The sequence below is a fragment of the Myotis myotis genome, unplaced genomic scaffold (genome assembly GCF_014108235.1).
Source record: "Myotis myotis isolate mMyoMyo1 unplaced genomic scaffold, mMyoMyo1.p scaffold_m19_p_7, whole genome shotgun sequence".
Classification (NCBI taxonomy): Eukaryota; Metazoa; Chordata; class Mammalia; order Chiroptera; family Vespertilionidae; genus Myotis; species Myotis myotis.
The window spans coordinates 28,951,680-28,974,252 of NW_023416379.1; the positions used below are offsets into that span (position 1 = coordinate 28,951,680).

Here is a 22,573-nt window from a genome sequence, read left to right on the forward strand (position 1 = left end):
TTCTCAACAGAGGCAGGAATGTCTCAAAGAAATATCTGTTCACCAGATGTAACTACAGAAGTTAGATACTCTTCATAGTCTTTACTGTAGGTAAAAACACAGAGCTTAAGTACATTTTATGTCTTTAGACATAAAGTTTTTTTAAAAGTATTTCTATGGTAGAACATGAGTTTCATCATATAAAGCAATTCTGCATTGTAAAGACACAGTAGTTCAGTCTTTCTATAAGCCCAGCAAACATTTTCTTTCATATTCATTTCCTCTCTCAAGATAAGATGATAGTCCCATTTTGCATAACTGCTACCGAAGGACAAAGAGTTACAGCTAAAAAGAAAGTCACAAACATAAGAATAATGTCCCTATTGACATATTCTGCTACTTATTTGTCACTTAGTTATCTTGGTATCTCCTAAGTGCTGGCTCCCAAAGGTCAGGGCACTCTGAGCTGGCCTTGGTCCACTGGCTCAGACTTTACCAGTGACGTCCCAGCGGCAGTCCACTCCTGCACCATCCAGACTCCCCCACACACTAAGACCCCAGGACCCACACCGGAAGGTGAGTCTATTTAACTACCAAGAAACAAATCCCCAAATATACCTTAAAGCTTCAAGAATTCAGAAGCTGGATTGTTGCTTAATATAATAAAACAACAAATTCCCTTAGAAAAATAAAAGGAACCTACCACCCAGAGGGAGAAAATTTTTTTAAAATCAGATTTACGGATTGGGATAAAGTAATTATAAACACACCTAGTAAGTGAGTGTGTGGGGGGGTAAGGGGGCAACATTCGAACTCAGAACTCAGGCCGCCGTGCTCTGAAACCCACATTCCTTGTCATGCCCTGAACTCTACATTTCCCATTACATTAGCTTCAGTCTTCCACATTCTAACAGCACCTCCATTAAACCCAATCCAACTAAGAGAATATACTGAACACTTCAGAGATTTGGAGAAGTCTTTTTTTTTTTTTAAGGTCATCCATCCTCAGTTCCAAATAATATTCTAGTTGAGATATTTTCTTGGATTGAACCCAAACAGTCTGTATTTCATTTTGTTATACCTCAGAGAAACAGAGAAACTAAGGCCTGTGATCAAACCAATATTTTCAGAAGTAAAATCTAAGTTTCTAAGTTCTGTAGTTGTCACTAATTTTGCCACAAATATTTATTGAGCAACAAGATCAGCTACAAAATTTGCAGAGCCCAGTGAAAAACAAAAATACAGAACCCCCTTGTCCAAAATTAAGAATTTCAAGACAGTAGGACGTTAAATAAAGCTCGAGGTGCTTCTGAACAGATCACATGACTGCCCACCCAGGAAGCTGGCTCTGTTGAGCCTCTAAATTCCTTGGGACACCATTCTAGGCACGGAAAATACAGCAGTGTCTTTTAATCCACAATCCCAATTTCCAGAAAGACACAAATGTAGCATCAACGATCCTGTAAGGCAATCAATGATAAAATATAAATTGTTTAAGAGCTCAAAGAACCTTTGGATCTCAAACTGCCATGCAGAATCTTAAGGTTAAGTGCTAGAAAAGGAAAGATTCAGCCCTAGCTGGTTTGGCTCGGTGGATAGAGCATAGGCCAAAGGGTCCCAGGTTCAATTCTGCTAAACGGCGCATGCCCAGGGTTGCCAGCTGGATCCCCAGTAGGGGGCCTGCAGGAGGCAGCCAATCAATGATTCTCTCTCATCATTGATGTTTCTATCTCTCTCTCTCCCTCTCCTTTTCTCTCTGATATCAATAAAAAAAAAGACTCAAATTCAACTGCATTGTTCTTTAGCCTCCCTATATGTCTTCTTTTGTAAATCAATAGGTCAATATGCTTTAAAAAAAAAAAAAAAAAGACTCTCCTTAGATGAAAAAAAAACAAACAAAAAGGTTCCAAATTATTAGAATAGTAAATAAAGCACCCAGGATGGCAATATTGCTAAATATCATGCTTCTCTGAATATTTTTCAATGTAATAAGTGCCTATTGTGCACCTACTATATGTCTACATTTTATTTTAAAAAATCAAATAATGTCTTATATTTGCTGAATTCAAACAATTCAGAGAATTCTGAAGCAATAGTCCAGGCACAAAAAATATCATCTGAAATATAAGAGACAGTGGCGTCGCCTTTTAATTTCTCCACTCAGCACCAGCGCCCTGCGCCTCTGCTCCAAGTGGAGCACTGTTCTAGGCACTGGGGATTCAGTGAGGACAAAACATATTCTGCCCCAGCTTGTGGGATTAATTGGAAAAGACAGACAGTACACAACCAATTCCTTCAAAACACTTTCTTAAATATTCCCAATTATGGTTGCAAGATATAACAGAGAATTGCATTTATTCTAGGATTTTCTTTCAAGAAGCACAAACTTCTTAGCTGAGAAATAAAAGATTTTTTCTACTCATCCTTATCAGAACTGTAATTTTAGTTACTTCAAAGGCACAAAATGCTCCTGCAAAACACACACACACACACACACACACATAGAATATATCCCCAAAAGTAGATAGATCTGTAACTCACATATTAATCAAATTACATGTTTGGACTATAATTGCAAATGAGGTCTGGGTTGGGTCTGGGTTGATGTTATAAAGTTTTAAATTCTAAGTATAGTCCATAAAAACTCTCCACACAGTGGTTTTCATAGAACAGCATGCTAATCTCCTGGTTGTTATGAGATTTAATTAATGTTTCTAAAGATCCTACTTAGCACCTCCAACAAGATGCTGCACAAAAACTAAGGATTACTGCTAATACAGATCTGGAGTAATTGATCCCTATATTAATGCTGCTAAATAAATACTTTCATAATACTTTCATAATGGCCAAGCTGGGTTTAAAAGTGGTTAAATCTAATTATAGAGCAAATAAACATGGTGCAGGGGACCCAACTATAATGTGGCCACAAAGAATAAAACCAGCATCCACTTTAAGAGTTTTCCTTGTTGTTTCAGATGTACATTCTGTATAATTTTACTGTAGGAGGGGAGAAGGAACAGGAGAGTCATACAGAAAACTTATCTGCATTAGCATAGTGCTTTCCGGTTTTACAAAACATTTTCACTTGCACCATCCCATGTGCCCCTTGAATCCATGAAACTGCTGAGGCTACTATAATGGAGTCTGCTCTCTTGGGCATAGCACCAATGAGCTACAGCTTCCTCTCTGTTCTTCACTTCTAACTTTATTTCCTTTAGTGGTCCACTGAGAATACCAGTACAAATATTTCTGTGCCGGTCATAATCAAGTAAGAGTGCTACCAAAGCAACCTGAGTGAGGCTCAGATGGTGAAAAGAGAGGATCTTTGTTGTATATTCTGTCAAAGGAAAAAGCAATCTAAAAGAGATATGTTTAAATCTATAGCTCTTCTAAATGTACTCAAATAATCTTCAATTTCTTTATTGCCAAAATCAGCTGAAAGTGTCCCAAGGGAAATGACATTGTACTATATACACATCTAATGATGGGGGGGGGGGGGGGGAGCACTTATTTTAAAGGAAAATTCTTAGGCAACAATTATAAAAGCATCGGTCAGTGATTAATTAGCTTGATGACTCGGCTTAACGTAAACATGTAAACAGTGTATGTTCCAATTTAGAATAATTTCTAAGTTTACTATGAACAACTAAAAAAATATTTTCATCTATGAAATCCTTTTTCTGTCAAGTCTTTGATATAAGAAACCTTAGCAGACCTCCCAGTGAACTTTGGCATTTTGGCTGTGTGGCCCAAAGAACAATCGACCATTACAAAGCCTATTCATGAGGCAACCAGAGACCTTATCACAAGGATGACTGCCCGGCTGATGCTACTCTTCTGTATCATCCTCGGGAGTACATAAAACACACAAGATCCACGTTACTAAATGATGTCATGAGCTCTAAACAGTCTAAACTGTAACTTGAAAGATTACAAATGCAAACGAAAACACCTATCTACTTAAAAGGCTGGATTAACTTGTTGGTTTCAATTTCCTAAGCCTATCTCTAGCTAAAAACTAAAAATGTCGAAAAAACAGTAAAAATCCATCTATAATTTGAGGATAGTCCATCCAAAGGCAAGGACCATAGTACTGTTCTCAAATTTACAAAACCATTAGCATTTTTAAAAACTAGATTCACTACCTGAATCACAACGGTTAAATCATAAACAATGCAATAATGTGCATGTAATGACTCTGTCTCAAAGTGTACACCAGCGCGATGTCGGTGCTTTGCGCTGAACATGCACATCTTTCTTTCCACAGCCTAGTAAAAGGTGACAGTTAGAAGGAGGGTTTAACAAGAGGTTTCCAGCCAGGGCTTTGTGAAAAGAGAAACTGTACATTCTATCAAGGTGACTAAAAGTCTACTCAGGCCCTCTGCAGTCAGCATTATTCAGCACTATTCGCTCGATTTCAGGAGCCTGCCAATGCTTTTGGCCCACCTGACCGGGTGTTCTCTCTATTATGCAAGCGATGTGGTCTCCCCAAGGCCAGTGATCGCCGGGCATTCCTGCCTGTCTGTTCAGCACAGAGGCGTCCCCTGGCACGCTGGGAAAGTGAGCCATTGCAAAGGAAGTGCAATCTCCTCGGCGTCCCCGCCCAGGGCTCCGGGGCCCCGCCGACCCACAGCGAGCAGCCCGCGAGGCGCCCCGAAACTAGGTCTGGGGCAGCGCCTCGGAGGCCTCCTGGAGAAGCAAGCCCCACTTTCTCCGAGCAGGAGGGGGAGGCGGAGAGCATTTCCTGTTGTGCAGCTGAACTGAGCGGAGACGTCATTGCATTCAAATTCCCTCGGGTGTCAGCGGACGGGGGCCAAAGTTCAGGCCCTTCCAGGGCGGGCCAAGCGCAGCAGCGGGCGAGGGCAGGGCGGTCAGGGCTCCCGGCTCCTGGAAGGAGTCCCAGCGCCTGGTGCCCGCACAGCGCGGCGCAGGGACTCGGCTGAGCTGCGGGGGGGAGCCCCTTTTCCTCCCAGAATGAACCAAGCCGGGCGACTGCTGTGGGCTGGCCTCTCCGTCCCGCGTGCTGCCCAGGGTGAAGGCGAAGGCATGTGTTTCCAGGGGTCTGGAGGAAGCACTTTCCTTGCGCAAGCTTCTTCGCCTAATTTTTAACGTAGGTGACTCTTTTTCCCACCAGGATTGATTTTACATAATCAAAAGTGAAAATCTTTTCAGTGTTGTTGCAATTATGTCTCTTCGATTTCTGTCTCCTATTGTGGATTCCTCTTAACTGTCAGATAAAGAGGAAAAAGAAGGTATCTGTACTGCACAGCTTCCCTGAGGCCAAAGGCAAGGAGACTTCCTTACACATCTCTGAAGCATATGTTTTCATTATTCACCCACCCATTACACAACCTAGAATGCCCTTTTACTTATGAAGTCCTTAATTTATCATATCTCAAATGTCTAATATAAAAAGGAAGTCTCTTAAAAACCTTTCAATCTTGTACTTACTCATTCTAATAGCACACAAAACTTTTGGCCAGAATGTTTTAAAATGGAAATTACCCAGTCTTATAAAAATAATGGTGATTGTTAAAATTTCCTTTATCCAAAATTCCCAGCCTTCCCTTTAGTTTCAAACCATAAAGCAGATTATAACCATATGTAACTTGAGAGAAGGTGGTTTCAGGTTCAGAAGGGTTAAAAATAAGACCATAAGGTATTGTATAACCATTTTTAGATTAAAAACTGAAAGATATAATGTGAAAATGACCCTGTCAATTAAAAAACAAACTATAGATTCTGTTTTTCTCAAGGTGAATCAATGTTACAGATGTTATATTGTGCCAACATCTCTAACATTTGCACTAAACAATGTTTCACATCATTACATGGAATTAAAATATTTAGAGTTTCACACAATGTAAACTACAGACTTTGGGTGGTAATGATATGTCAACAGAGATTCATCAGTTGTAATAGATGTATCACTTTGGTACAAAATTTTGAAATTGGGGGATAATGGGGAGGGAGGATATGGGGAATCTCTGTTCCACTTAGTTTTGCTGTGAACCTAAAACTGCTCTAAAAAATAAATTCTATTTTAAAAAATGTATGTTTAGGGTGTTGTAAGTATCATGGTATTTAAATATGTACTGCACGATAACTTACAGATTTACAAGTAAATGATGAATCCTAAGAATTGACAAAGAAATAATCATTTTGATGCTTTCATGAAGTTCATCATGTGGGTCTATCCCTCCTTGATAAAGAAGTTTTTTTTAAAATTATTGAAAAAATTATATTTTAAATGTACATAAAAGATATTACAATTTAATATTTGTTAGTTGTCCTATATAGTCATTTACTACCTTAGGACAATATAAAGGTAACCTTGGCTTCCACTTAAAGTGATCCAAAGCCCCTGAGAACTTTTGTTGTCTTATTTTCTAAACATCTGAATAAAACATTTCAGTATTTTATCACACAATATCTTAAACCTGCATAGTTTATTATTGTTTACCATTTGTTTTACATATTTTCCTATCCCCATTTTATCAAGAAACTGGCTCAGAACACAGGGATAGCATAGGTGTATGGATCTCAGAAGGGCCCCTTTAAATCTTGTTGAAAAGGAATGCCACACCCTTCCCCTTTCCATACTCCACAAACTCCAAACTAAAACCACACCCTCTGTACTTCCTAGGATGCTCTAGGCTAGCTTGGTAGCCAGTGCCTCTGCCTATGAGTGCTGGGAGGGGCCTAAAAAAATCACATCCAACTGCTTTACCTGCCTAGTTTGAAGACAGCAATTGTTAAACAACTTCTGTGAGCTTCTCAAACTACTATCAAAGGATTCTTGATTGTAAAAGTGATACCTATGTGTCCAATCCTGGGAAACACTGCAGAGGTTGATCCTCTTCAGCGCGATCTCATATCAACATTTTTCAGTGTCTTTTTTCCCTTCATATCAATCACCAATTTATCCATTAAATCTTTGCAGTGATTCCTGAGTTTTTTTATTAGAACATACTTACACCTACTCCTTTATATCATCTACCAATGGTATGTAACTAACACTCCACAAACTGCAAGTGACTGTCCAAAAACTGTCTAAGCTCACTGAAGGTTTTATTCAAAGTTCATGTGTTCTGGTTTATACTTAATTGCTAGTGATGGCACTTGGAAAGGACAAAAGAGGGATGACTAAATATTATCCTATTTTATAATCCTAATTTCAAACTAAATGAAATCAGTATTTCCATAAATTTAGCACAGACTGAGATATAGACACCAGTACAATAGCAATGAAATAAATCAACTTGTGAATAAATACATAATTGAAAATATAAACTATAATAATAAACTATGAACTCTTCATGTTCCTGGTGCTATTTTCAAATGCATCTCTGTTTTATCATGAAAGAGAACAAATAAACTGTGAGGATAAAAGGATGCTTTGCAAGGTAACGTGTTTTTACACTCTTTAGAAACTGCCAGAAAAAAAAACCACACATTTTTTTAAATGTTCCAATTTTATGCTTTCAAGAACATTATGAGAATACACAATTCCAAAGCAGGAAAATATACTCATTTCATCCAATGGAAAAAGATTGAGACTTGACATTTCCCAACTTAACTCTTTAAAAAACTCATTATTTAATTCAGGATTGGTCTCATTTACATGTGTAGTTATGACATGAAAGTAGTGGTTTGCGGCAGTAATGATTTGGGTCTCCATGTTCCTGAGATCCCGGTTCTCTACGACAGAGCCTCCACAGGTTCTTGGATGCTGAATAGTCTTTGATATAACTTGTCTGTGAGAGGCTGACTGCTCTCACAAGCTGACATCGCTGAAAATATTCAGAAGGGCATACTAAGTTCTTATTCTTCTCTCATGATATCCAATATTGAGAAGTCTTCTTCTCAAATGAGCATTCACCAATCATGTGTTGTTTTTCCAGAAAACTGGCTCCCAAGAAATGCAAGGACAAAACCATCGGGACGCTCTTCTTGCCTAGGTCTATTTCCATTACACACTGTAGGACGGCAGTGCTTCAAGAAGCCAGTTCTCTCTGAAATCAGAGCCCAGCTCGAAGTTAACTGTATGCCGCAGAGTCAGATGAAGATTATGGCTCATTGTGTGAACAGGAATGGGCAGGCACGAAGACAGAGTGTATTATACAGACACACACATGCACACACATGAATGAAGAAGCCTTTTATGAAAAACCCATCTACCTACATGCTTCACAATCATGGGTTCCAGTAAGACCCTTCAGCATTTTCAAGCCCCATGATTTTTTTTCTTACAAACTGGCCCCAAAATGACAACCTTCTCTTTATTAAAGGGCCCTTAGCACAAATTACTAGTTCTTGATCCCTTCAAAGCTGGGTAACTATACAAAGTACAGCACCTGTCTCTAAGACAGTCCCCAGACCTATAGGTGGTTCCAACACTGTCCATTCCCTCCTTCAGACAATAACAAGAAGAGGTATCATTACCTCATACCTTTCAGGCTCTTGGTAAAAGCCATTATGTTCTTCAAATGGAAATATATATGTAGTACTTCCTTTTGTCAGCCTCCATCTATATTTAATATTTCAGAATAGACCCTCAATAAAGTCTAAATAATAGTAAATGCTCAGATGGCCTATAATCAACTGTTATTGAAACATCAGTGTTCCCACATGCATTACAGTGTAATTAAAAATTAATGAACTGTATGTTATTTTATTACAATAAACTATTTTCTATTCTCTCCTAGTCCTACAAAGCTCTGTGTACTTCTCCAGAGACTAAAATAATAACCAAATCTAAAATAAGTTACTTTCCACAGTGGTTAAAGGTTCCAAAATCAAAGTACTCAGTGAGGAAATGATAACTTTTGTTTTGGAAACATACAGTAATTAACATTGTTATTGTCTAATGTATTGAATGCTTCTGCATATACATACACTTGTACTATGAAATATTTGTCCATTTAGGTATTCACCATCTCTACTATTCATTATGTGGATTAATAAGCAATCTATGAAGATAAATTAAAAGAAGAGAGCTTTCTCATAGATACTAAAGATAGTCAACCCAAAGTAAGAATATTTTTTCAAAATTATTAAGATGCAATAAAACTAATTGTATATGTAAGGTACTTTATAGGTGACAATCTTATAAGTAACACACCTACATAGAAGTATTTCCCAACATTCTGTATAACCATTTTTTTAAATATGTTTTTATTGATTTGAGAGAGAGAGAGAGAGAGAGAGAGAGAGAGAGAGAGAGAGAAACATTTATGTGAGAGAGAAGCATCAATTGGTTACCTTCCACATATGCCCCAACTGGGATCACACCCACAACCTGGGTATGTGCCCTGACCAGGAATCGAATCTACGATCTTTCAGTGCACAGGACGATGCTCAACCAACTAAGCCACACAGGCCAGGGCTGTGTCTCCCTTGTTAATTACTAAAAATTGAAAAAAAGGTTAATTTATTTTATACTAAAATGGCAACCATTTGAACTAACCTTGGTGTCAGTATGGCATGTCATTTATATGGCCAAAGAGTAGTAAATAGAAAAGGTACTAATAACTTACACAGGTGTGAATATAGTAACATGTCTATCAGCAATGTATTTACTTTACCTTTATGATTAGTAAGTGTCCTTGAAATTGCTGGGCTTCTGGGACAAAGAGAGTAATAATAATATCTAATTCAAAGCCAATATGTCTTAAATGCAAAACACACATAATTCATACTCTTTATAAATGAAATAGAATTTCTGCATAGAAATTTTCACATATATTTTATTTCATTTAAATGTGTTTGTAAAGTTATGGAACTGCCGAAATCGGGGACCAAATTTTCAATGTGTTATAGTACGTGTGCCCACCGTTCATTCTTATTTTTGGTATAAACTCTAAGCTGGAATACAAGCCTTTACCCAACATACTCCAAACATTCTAACTTTTTTACCACTATTCACTTGATATGCATTTTATGCTGCCCTTAAATCAGATGCTCCTCTGAAAACACACTTGATACTTTCCCACATTGGTGCCCATCAAAATCAAGGCCTATCTGAAGCATCCTTTTCTCCCATGAAACCTCTTGGGAATATCATGGGCCAGGGATAATTTTATACCTTAACACTTCATATATGCCTCTCTTTTGGTAGTTAAACTGCTTCTTTTAATTATAGCTCCCTTAGCAAAGTTATTTCCCATAATATAATAGATTATAAAGTTTTGATGATGAAAACAGTGAAACACTCTTCTTTGTATCTTACATTCTATTTCTATATCTACTGTATTTTATATTCCCATGCACCTTACACATGCCAGAACCTCAATAATTACATTTATGAAAATAGATTTGTATTACATTAGTATACATTCCAACTCTGTAAAAGTCTTAGCAAGCATGTCTAGTAGGCCTTTTCCATAAAATGTTTCTAAACCAGTTGGCAAGAGGCTACATTCTGAAGAGTAACTGGAGACAAGCAATTTATTTTTCGGGATTCATAACAAGCATAGCCTGGAGTACATTTCAGACATGAACAGCCTGATCCCTGAAGAAATTAATAAAATAAAAATGAAAACTACATTATAAAAGGTCTTTTTGAAGGAACCAGTAATATTTAGTCTGGATAAAAGAATACTTCGGGTGAACACAATCACGAGCTTTAAATAACTGTAGGATCGTCATTCAAGTCAATGAGTAAACTTGTTCTGGATGGCTGCAGAGGGTCAACTGCTGATAAACTGAAGCGTCTAAGAGAGCAACAGGCCTCTCTAAGAAAGGAAGAGGTATTTTAGCAGAGATCGAATGCCAGCAGTCCTTGGTGATTTGTTCTGAGTGATTTCTCCTTGCTCAGTTAGGGATTAAATGATGCCTCCAAAGGTTTTATCTAAACCTGAAATTCTAGGAAAGACATAACAGTGAAAGTGTCCTGTCACCATTTGACATATCAATACATCAGATTCTATACCTAAGCAAGTTAATCAGCATAATTTAAATTGGACCCTTTAAGAGATGCCCTAAATAAGTCACCACTGCAGGCTACAAATGGTATCACAGTGGTAGGAACAAGTAAAACTTCTCCCAAATGCTAAATGGATAGTGCAGATGCAGCCTGCTCAAAACCAAGGTCTGACCCACCTGGAAAAACGCACGTGGAAAGGTTATATTGACTAAGGAAGCAGGCCATTTGCATATTCCTCATTTTCTCCCAAACGTCTGTATTTCTCCCAACATAGACCTCAGAATCCCACTTCTATACCCTTTCCTTCTCCCTACTTCCTTTTTTTTTAGAAATACTTGCACATCAGACATAAAAACAGTAGTTTGATTTATACAACTGTGTATTATAAAAATTTCTTATGAAATTTAAGCCAAAACCAATTGCCTTCAAGTTGATCACAAATGTTGGGTATAGTGTTAGGCACTGCTTGCTTTTACAGCCATCAGAAGGGTTAATATAATCATAGCAGACATCAAAACCAGGGAAAATTTGTTATTAATTTCAAAATGTCCTCTGATTCTCATTGCTCCCATCCTATATAACCCATAAGGATATATATATTTTAAAAAAGACTACTTATCAGGACATTTTTCCTCAAATATAAATTGTTGGGATTATTAGCTAAAATGCTAAATTTTTCAGATAAGCTAGTATTATCCATGATAATTATTTTCAGACATTAGGTTTAACATTAGCAAACTCCTACCAAACATGGCCAACAATCAACCAATGACTCAATGACTGAACAAATTTGGAGTTTGTCCATTAGAAAATCTAACCTCCACACTTAGCATCCAATTATTTGCTATAGTCCATACTGCCAGGTGATTTATTTTAAAAGGTCATTTTGAATATCTTCAGCCACTTAGCCCTTTTAAAAAGCTACATTTGATTATATCTGGGCACCAAGTCCTTCACGAATATTCTGAGGTCATTGTACAAGTAAACAGATGACAAATTCAAAAACAAATGTTTTTGGATTCCTTTTCTTTTGCTTGAATATGGGTCTAACTATCTCAAAATGCTGTTACACATGTGCATTAGTGACCTACACAAAATGTGAATGCATCAGAGGATATTACAACAAGCCATGGAGCTGCTGACTATTATCTTTCTGAAAACAATTACGTATGCCTGCAATAAGTTGCATCAATAGCAGTCAATTGTCGCAAGAACACTCTACTAACCCTTGTCACAAATGTATTGCTGTGTATCACATTTATTTTCACCTGAATTATTCTCAAAACTTAGTGTTGCTTCATATCCTAAAAATAGCCACTCCAATTCTCTTGTGTGTTACCTTGCTCTGTTCCCAGGAGGTAGGACAGTGCTATAAACAATGCTTCATTTTTACAGACAAAGAAATAATGAAATATAACAGAGGTACAGCCACTTTGCCTGAATCCTTTTGAAAATCAATAATGAGGCAAGCAATAAATTACTGGGGTCAAGTTTTACTGTCAGCTGTCTGGTGGCCTCTGCAGCCCTGATGTGGCCCCTAATGAGCACATCCTCACAACAAGGACAAAAAAGACATGTGAAATCCTCATTTTCTCCCCAAAGTCTGTATTCCTCCCAACATAAACTTTGACACATAGCAAACAAACTGAATGACAAGAAAATGCATTGAATGTTTATAACCCTGGATTTTTCCCTTGCTTAGAGAAATAGAGATTATTCAAAATGTGAGCACCAGGAGAAGAAGAAATGGGTAATTAGAAGCTGAACTTTCCATGACCTGTCCACAAAGTGTTGGGTCAGCCATCAGCATTGTCCCATAGGGCACTGCTGATTTACAAAGACAGATTTCCTCACTGAAGGAAAATGATTCACACCCAAGCCTTCACTCCTCCATTTTTCTTTACCTTCACAACCAAGGATATGTAATGGAAGAAAGAAATATACATTCCCTTTTTCTGCTGAATTTATCCAACCAGGCCCACCAAGAAACAACTCTTCCTCAACCCCACAGTGACCCACTTCACACAGCTTTCCTTCTCGGAACACCCTGAACAAAATATGGCCAGAGAAGACTGTCCTACATGGAAGAATCCCAGTTCAACTACAGACTTCCCTACCCAACTGCAGGAAAAAAATTACCTCAAGATGGTCCCATCTGTTCACATGTTAGAAAATTCAAGGGGAAGTGCAGAGCCCAGGGTGACCTTGACTATGACTGTCAGAGCGTTTGTGACTGCTGGATGGGTAGGTAGGACAGTTGTTTCTTGGACAACTTCTTATAAAGTTGAAGAAACTCATAAGAGTAAGCAGACTGGTGGACTATAGCTATAGGAGTGCAGACTAGCCAAGACTTCTTCCCTCACTAGGTTCTGACGACCACCCCTCCATCTTACAGTGAGTCAAATTTTTCTTACCAGACTGTTAGCTGCTTGAGAATTATGACTTTAAACATTCACCAAATGTCTATCGCATGCCTACTGCATACCATGCACATTGTTTACATGTTTGTGAATCCACTAGAAATTTTAGAACAAAAATTATCAGTAAAAAAATGAAAAATTCATTTAAATAAGATTAACAATATACACGCCAATATAAGCGGTGGCAATCGCCTCGCTTTAACAAGCTTATAAATTCATTTTACAATAGAATGCATCATTTGTAAATTATGTTTTCTCCCTTAAAAAACAATAATCAGGACCCGATTCTACAGGTTATGAAAATCCATAATCCTGAACCATAAGGGAATTTAAAACAAAACAAAACAAAAAAACCCACGATGCTACGATATTGAGATCTGTCAAAACAGCACCTCTTTGAAAACTCCCTTACTAGGAAAATATATAGATATAATAAATGAAATATTTCCATCAGTGATTTAGTAAGTCTTTCAGTGCTTCTTCAACTGCTATTTGGCTTGAGAGGCCCAATATAAAATTAGATTCCTAAAAACACTGGAAAGTAGTAAAAGGACCGAATTTGGCATAAAAAGTTAGCCTAACAGAATGTAAATGCTATGAGGGCCCAGGTTTTTTATGTTTGTTTGTTTTTGCTATTTTGTTCACTGACAAGCCTCTAATGTCTAGAATAGCACCTTTTCCAGCGCAGGTGCTTAATAGTAAATCTTGATTTAGTTAGTAATTTAAAAAAATCAGCAGTCCCATGAAATGCTCCAGTTGTGTCTCCTAAGCACACCCAAGGTCCCACAAGGAGACACTGGTTAGCCTGCTCTGGCGATTGATATAGTTCAAGTTGGGTAATTCAGGCCCCAAAGACTAATTTTTAGACCAAAAACTCCAGAAGGATGACTCCCAGAGAATCAGAGAATATAGTTCACTTAACTACTATAGCACTGGTTGAGCTCAATAAGAAATACCCCAAACTTTAACTGATATTTCCATTTGTTAACTGTTGCAAAAATGTGCATTCTGATATCATTTCTTAATCCATTTCAATCAATAGATTAATAGGCCATTTGAAAATGTGTACAATAATTTGAATTCTTGTATGTTTTTCTTTTGGTCTAATCCCTTCTCAATAATAACCACAGCTACCAGATATTATACATATACTATGTGCTCATTAAGATTTGTACACACATTTGCATAAAAATGTTGAAGTGATCCTTAAACAGATATTATCTTCCTCACTTTGTAATCTCCAGTGGTTAAGTGACTTTCCTAAATTCACCTAGCTGATGGTAGACTTGGAATTCACCCTGTTCTGTCTTACTTCAAATCTAGGCTCTTAGCCCCTAGGTTACCTGTATATGTCACCAGCAGATGTGCATCAACTACTGGGGGAAAATATTGTGCAAAGTGATGAAAATGGTTAATAATATAATCTTGATGTTTAACATTTGCTTAAGCTGCATGGAATGGTGGAAAAACGAAATGATTTGAGAGCCGAATAGTCCTGAGTTCTAGTCCTGCTTCACTATTATCAGAGTATCCCTGCAAAAACCATTTAACCTTTCTGAATCTCGATTCCCTTACATGTAAACATGAAAATAATAATACCAAATATTCTTGGGGGTTGTTACTGAGAGTTCCTGCTATGAACCTGGCACAGAGTAAGTGTTCCTTAAGCCTAAATTCCCTTCCCTCTAACGGATTTGCTAAATTGGCACTGTGCTGATTTTTTTAAGTGTTTAGTTCATCCTTGTAATACCATAATTACTGAATATAATGACACTGCATTCTCTAGAACTACAAAGTAGAATTTATAAACTGATAGGATATGAGTTGGAAGAGGCTTTAGAGGCCATCTGTTCCAATCTTTTCCATTTCCAAATGAAGTCCAGAGTGTTTAAAAGACATGCTTCCAAGTTTTTACAGAAAGCTCAATGCAAAGACACACTAGACCTTATGTCCCTCCACCCCAATTCCCACTCTATCCCCAGTTTTTGCCTCACATTACACAGGCATGGCAATGCATGTAATTTTCAGACAATTAAGCAGTATAAAATAACCTCAGTTTAATTGCATCCAATTAACAAGCCAAATTAGTGTTTCATATGTACACTATTAAATGAGTTGTCTGGCTTCCAAAAGAAATAAAACACTGTTTCAAACGAATCTAGCATTTCAGTGAGCAAAGCTACTTACAATTTAAATTACCTTTCCTATAATCTTCTTTATATGGAGTTAGACCTAATTTTAAAATAAATACTTTCTGCACTATCAGGATGCGAATTCAGGCTATATTTCAAGTATCAAAATTTTCTTTCTCACAGAACACATACGATTTTCTAAGATTAGTATATGTGGGTATGCAGTTGTGCATGCCTACCCACATATGCATGCTACAGATCACTAACAAAATACAAATGAGGGTCTGTCTTTATTTATCTATTGCCTGGTTTCAAAAGTCCCACCTTTTTATTGGGCTTCTGAAATCAAATGAATCTGCCACAGTGTAAATAAAAACAGCTTCCCTGAAATACTGCTTATTTTTTTTTTTCAGAGAAAATCAAACAATTAAATAAATCTTTGTTAAAAAAAAAAAAAAGCATTCCTTTTCATTACATTGCACTACACTATATGTCCAGTATTGTCGTGATTTAGGTAAAAATGGACATCAGTTAAAAAGTGGTGTTCTAATGAAGCATGAAATGAATCATCTATGCGTTCCTTAAAATATTTATACCTAAAAAATACAAATAGCTTATAACCTTAAAAATAACCATCTTTATAAGCTGGTGTTTGATGATCAATTTACTATTAATATTTATAAATATTGTCTGGAGTAAGAAGTTTTATAGTAGGTTAAAATAATGATTCAGTACTGTACTTAAAATGTACTGCAAATTGACAATCTATCATACTTACTTGACCATGTTTAGGAAAACATTTTTATCACTTTTGTTATTTATTATTTTTAAGATGTCTGTTCATAAGATGGAAGAACTCAAATTGTCATACAATAATGTCAACCTTTATTATTTCTCTTTAGGGCATTATAGCAATGTAACTGCCTCCTTGCTGCCAGTATACCCATCCTATATATGCTTATAATCTTCCTAAACACACACATGACCACACCATTCCTCTGTTCAAAAACTTTAAGTGATGCCAGCTTTCTCACACAATCAGGAACCAATGTACCTTTGCAGGTACTCCTTCTCCCTCCTGGTACTTTAACTATGCCCTACCCTTCCCTCTTAGTAGAATTTGTTGGAATTCTACTCAACCCTCAAGGCTCCCAGTCAAAAAAATCACTTCTTCCCACAAAAGCCCTCTAGTCTTTCTGGCTGGAAGAAAACATGCTCATTCATACTCTACTTTCACTTGTAAGTTTTAAAGTAGCCACATGTCTTCTCTAGATTGTGAAATTCTTAGAGTCAGAGATCACCATCCTTTTACCTCTCAGTTACTCATTCTGAGCCCCGAGTCTGACTCCAGAGCCCAAGGTTGGAACTCCTACCTAAGCTGATTCCTTTTGCCATCTAAAGTGAGTTTTATACATTATATAAATTTTAAAACAGGGAACAAATGAATTAAATGACACAGTTGACAAAATGGAACATGAGTCCAAAAGTACATAAAGGAATAACTTATTTTTCTGTTCTTTTTCTTCATATTCTTTTGTTATTCCTCTAATCATATGGAGAGTTAAGAAATAAGATCTAAACTTTTCCAAAGGTCCTGATATTTGCAGTCCTGTAGAGAAATTATCTGAGGAATTGAATGTTTCACTAGCTGTTTATAAACATAGAGATCCAGCTCATGCAGGGCTTCAAAGATTAATCAGTTACTTCCCTCAACGACTTGTAAGGACTTCTCAATTGTTAATTATTCATTAATTAAATCAATGGTGCTGGCCAATTAACTGGAGCCTCAAATAAGTGGGGTTTTTTTAATGTAAATGATTTATTCTTTAAAAACTTATCTGCAAATAATAATAGCTAGCCAATCCCTCCAACTGAAGTCAGCAACTGAATTGTAACAAATTTCCACCAGGCTGGGGACCACTGATCAGAAAGAAATATGATGAGACGTGTTATATACAACAGCCTACTCAAACTTCTAGTCCCTGCCTCCCAAATCGCCCTCCAATGATCAGTCTCTAACCCCTAACATGGCCAAAGCAGGGTCATCATACATCCTGATATGCCAAGGACAGCCCCCTCCCCATTTATGCCAGGTTAGATAATCATTCTAGTGATCAACCTGCCCACATGGTCTGGCCTCACCTTGCATCACCTCTCTTCTTAGCTGTGCTCCAGCATCACTGGCTTGCTATCAACTCCTCAAAACACTGTACATCCCCCAACCTGAGGTCATTTACATTATTCCTTCTTGATACAATGCTCTTCCCCTCTTCACACCTACCTTTTTCTACTTGACTCTTATCTTTCAGTCTTATCCCAAACATCACCTCCTCAGAGAGGTGGCTTGTTCAGCTGCAAGACAGGGAGGGATATACCCCTTGTTACACACTTCTTTATATTTCTTCCATAGCACTCATAGTAAACGGGCATTACATATATTGGTCCACCATATTATTAATATTTGTCAACCTCACTAGATTAGAAGTTACTTTTCTAGCCTAGATCATTATATCCTTGGTGTCTCACACAAAGCCTGACCCATAGTAAATACTTGTGGAATGAATAGATGAAAAATTGTATTGCCCAATGATGGCTGAGGCACTGTCATAGTACTCTGAAGACTGGATTAAGATTACACATGAGTTAAAAGTCAAAAATGCTGGTTGGCCCTGAGTACCTCCTGACTTACATCCAACCACCTGGTGACTCAGAAGTGGTAGGACAAACCCCACCTGCTTCCTACCTACATTAATCTTTAGGCACACAAACATCATTTTCATCTCTCCAAAGCATTTTCTTCAAATAGGCCTAAATAGGCCTAAATATGACTGACTAATCTTCAAATTTTAAATTGATAGGAAATCTAAAGTTATAAATACTTGTAGAATAGATCACATAATAGTTAATAACAAATGATTTGTGACACCATTTATCAAGCAGTTCAGATTCTATTCCAAATGCAGTCATGAAGACAGGATAGTCCTATGTCTCTCTTCATGTTAGTTCCATGGTCCACCTCAGAGAAGCCAAAGACTGCACAGACCAAGTAAACTATGATATCCCCTTGCACATGAGGACTTGGGAGTTGTGTCACAATAATAGATAAAGTGCTGAAACGTTTTTCCAAATTGCTCAGAGCCATCTCACAGCTACAAAATCTGATTTATAACCTCCTTTTTGTTAGCATTACCATAAATAGCACATAGTAAGCAATACTTTTGATTGTGATCAAGTAGCAGGAACCAACAGAAAAGTATATCACTTATACAATTTCCTTTAAATACATTCTTATTTCCATAAAGTTTTCCCATTTTCTCTCAACCCTCTGCATTTATCCATAGCTTCAAACACTGAGAAGCCTCATTAGAACATCCACTAAAGTTTTACTCAAGATTAATTAAGTCTCTGCCTGTATGGTTATAGTCAACCCATACATACTGGATGGTTGGACAGTTCTTGAAACCTGAAGTCCGCTGAGTTGAGTTAGTAAACTTCCTCTGGTCCTTTTTAAATATCACTTAAAAAGTTGAAATACTTACATACCAGTATTAGCCAAAAGATGGATTCACAAAGAATTCATTAAAGAATGTGAATCCATTAACTGGAAGTACATCATTTAAATTGTGAAATATTTCTCCACCTACAGGACTACTGCATACACCAACAGAGAGTTCTGCTGATGCTGACTATGAATCAAAATGTGAAAACAATGTTTATTTTTAAGAGACTTAGGTGATTAGCGGCCTGCCTGATCAACAATCATCCATCCACTAGATTTCAGCCACTTTTCCCTTATTATAATAGTTACCAAATCAAGTATTAAATTATTCCACATCCTAATGGATAACACTTTCACTCATGCCAAATAACATTTTCAATAGGTCTTTAAAACTACTTTTCCTATGTTGAAGCTTTCCGGTTAACTTCAACTAATAATTGATAACTCAAAAATCTAAAACCAACACAAATAGAGTACTTGTTATTTGTTAATGCTGCTATTAAAATAAGCCCTACTTTTTTTAAAAAATAGGCAACTTCTTAAAGATTTTTCATTCTAAATTGAAGAAGCATAAAAGTTTCAACCTGGTTTTCTGAATCATGACAAAGTGCCAAAGGCTCAAGCAGACACATGTACCATTATTCCACAAGGAACGCCTGCATACATGTTGTCTCTGTTTTGTTGTCATAGTAACAAGAACATTTGTAAACACATCCCAGGTAAAAGGAACCTGATCAATCAAAACATTCTACTGGCTAATCTTTCATTGTAGTTAAACAGCATGATTTTATTACATAATAATATACACATAGTAAATCCCTTTAAGTTCCATGTTTAATAGAAATATAGAAATATTTTATCTACTTTAATGGTATTTGTCCAAAGGCCTCCATAAGGATCTAACCATTTAAGAATCAGTTACATTTGAAATTTGTAATATCATTAATATACTTACATTCCTAAAATTGTCCCTGAATCAATTTCACATCAATTTAATCATAAATATCCTCATATGAATATATGTAGTCTTTGATAAAGCCAAACACATAAAATAAAGTCACCATAACAGGAATATTTATGCCAATAAGCAAATTTTGTTTTATACCTGACCTATTTTCAAAGCAAGAAACACGGACCATTTTCAAAAGGTTCATCATTGTAATATAACATTTTTCTACACATAAGAAATATACTGAATATTTCAAACCTAGTGGTGAAAAAGGATTATGACACTTGAAGCACACTATCAGTATTAAGTGGATGCTGGCAAATCCTTTTCATCTTAAAATAAAAATGGACCATTCTCATCATGACTCCCTAGTGTCCCACAGAAATTCTGTCTTAATAATGAAAATGATATCGATTTTACTCATGTGGAGGGCATTTCTGTCTTGATAAATTATTTGATCTATATCCTAAAAATCAAACCAAATCTACCCATTACACAATCTACTTAGTTAAAATTTTGCTTTGGCAGTCTTATAAAGTGAAAAAGTACAAGACATTTAAATTATAATATGTATGCAATATATGTAAAGTATATATTATTTTTATCTATGTAATATAATATATATGCAAATATTTCAAATAATTTGCTTTGCTCAAGGACAAACATCACCAAACATTACTATATCACTGGAGGAAATGTTTCTAATAAAGTTAAATGGTCCTTTTCTATGAGACTAGATCATTGTAAATTTAATTAAAATTGATCTTATTAATATTTCAAGTAATTTCTGGGCTTGATTATGCACTACAAAGAAAAACTGTACTGAAGAGGAAAGTCAATAGCCTTTGACTAGAGCTCAGAGCATGCTTTAAAACAAAACAAAACAAAACCGACAGTTCTCTTGCAAATTACCGAGGTCTAGCCTTTGGGGGTAGGAAAGAGTACCAATATTTATTTGGAGGTAAACTGAGTTATTTTTAAAATGGAAAAAAAAAAAAAGGAAGGAGAAAAAATCAGTTCAGATTTTCCATTCTAAATGTAAGTACCGGAAACAAGCCTTTTTATGTTCATTTTAGGCCTAAGTAACTGTGCAGAGAATAAGGCTTTCACAATGTCAGTTGCACACACTGCTTCCTGTGCGAATTCTAAGCCATTACAGGTGTCCTAAAGGCCTCCGGTGAAACCTATTATCAGGGGATTCCTCTGGTCCCCCGAAAGCTATCCTACTGCCCTCCACCCGGCAGGTATTATTGCTCATCTCCTACAACTCTCTTTATTAAGGACCCTCTTCATTTCTCTGCGCCGCCTGGGTTAAAGTGCCCAGCTGCCCTCAGCAGAGCAGGTAAAAGCTTTCTCATTAGAGAGGACTAGTTCCTGCAGTCCTTTTTAGTTGGATGCTTTCAAGTCAGAGAGAGGAGCCACTTGAAGAAAACCCTCCTTCCCTGCTTTTCCCCACTGGGAGCCACGTCCCCGAAGGACAACACCAAGGGGTCTCTTCCTGACCTTCGATCCCCTCATCCCATTTGCTTGGAGGGCTGGGGTCTCGTTTTCTGCTGTCCTCCGCGGCACTGGATGTTATGTAAGAGGGACAGGACGCGGAGGCACATGCGTATAGAGCGCACCGATCTGCGATAACAGCTGGGGTGGCAGCGCCGATCTGGAGTCTCCCCCACCAAATACCACAGGCACCATCCACACCCTTCTCCCCTTCCCACCCACCCACCCAGCCACCCCCACAGCAATGTTTTCCTGTCTCACCCCTTCCAGTACCAGACGCACAGAATGGAAAGGCGGGAGGAGGGGTGAAGGGAGGTGAAAGAGGAGGAGAGGCAGCAGCAGCACATCTGCTTTGATAGCAGCCGGCAGAGCCGCCGCGGCAGAGCCCCTCGTTAACCCCCTTCCTGTGGCTGCACCACGTCATGGAACATTCCCGGAACGGGCCAACGTTCCACCCACTTCAGGGAACAGACATAAAGGCGCAGACCCAGCTCCCCACCGTGCACAGCCCCAACACACATGTCCCTGCCCGGTCCCCGGACAGGCGCACAGACCAACACGCATGCAAACCGCCCCCACCCGGCTCCACGCGTCCCCTGTCAGCCCGCGCCGCCGGGAACCGCGCCACGGCCGGTGCACCCGCAAGGCGAGGGCGCCTCCGCCTGAACCTTCCATAGAGACAGTCCCCTCCTTCCTCGCTTCCTTCCTTCGCTCCTTCCTTCCTTCCTCGCTGGGCAGGAGAAAGGAGTCACTGAAATGCCGACAGCCGGCGCCTCCGCTGCGCTCCCTCGGCCGCAGGCCGGCGGCCCGGCCCTCGCGCCGCCCGCCCCCTCCCCGCGCGGCTCGGCCGCGGCCCCCTCCCCCGCTACCTGGTGACGGGGCCAGCGGCGCGGCAGCCGCAGCGGTGGCCCGGCGGTGCGCGCCGGTGCACGTCCCTCATTAGTAACCAGGCACATTCCTGCCTCCAGCGCTCGCGCGCGGCCCCCTCCCCCCCAGGACATTACGCAAAGCAGCCTCCCCTCATCTGCATAGGTCCGCGGCCAGGGTATTCCCCGCACTTCCCCACGCGCCGGACCCCCCTCCCGAGGTCTCCCCCATCCCTGCCCCCTCCGACCCTCACCCCCGGGAAACCGGGAAGCGCCGCGGACGCGCCGGGAGGGGCGATGGAGC

General features: G+C 38.5%; 1 protein-coding gene across 2 annotated transcripts in view; it reads right to left on the reverse strand.

Annotated features, from left to right (window-relative positions):
- Positions 1-22,573, reverse strand: part of HIVEP2 (HIVEP zinc finger 2) — a 181,713-nt gene that overhangs the window by 158,733 nt on the left and 407 nt on the right. The window contains exon 1 of one of the 2 annotated variants that reach the window (XM_036316680.1): positions 22,273-22,341. The exons of the other annotated variant lie outside the window; for it this stretch is intronic. The gene's annotated coding sequence lies outside the window, so the exon portion shown is untranslated. Of the gene's footprint in view, positions 1-22,272; positions 22,342-22,573 lie in introns of those variants that run through there. 2 annotated transcript variants of the gene reach the window in all.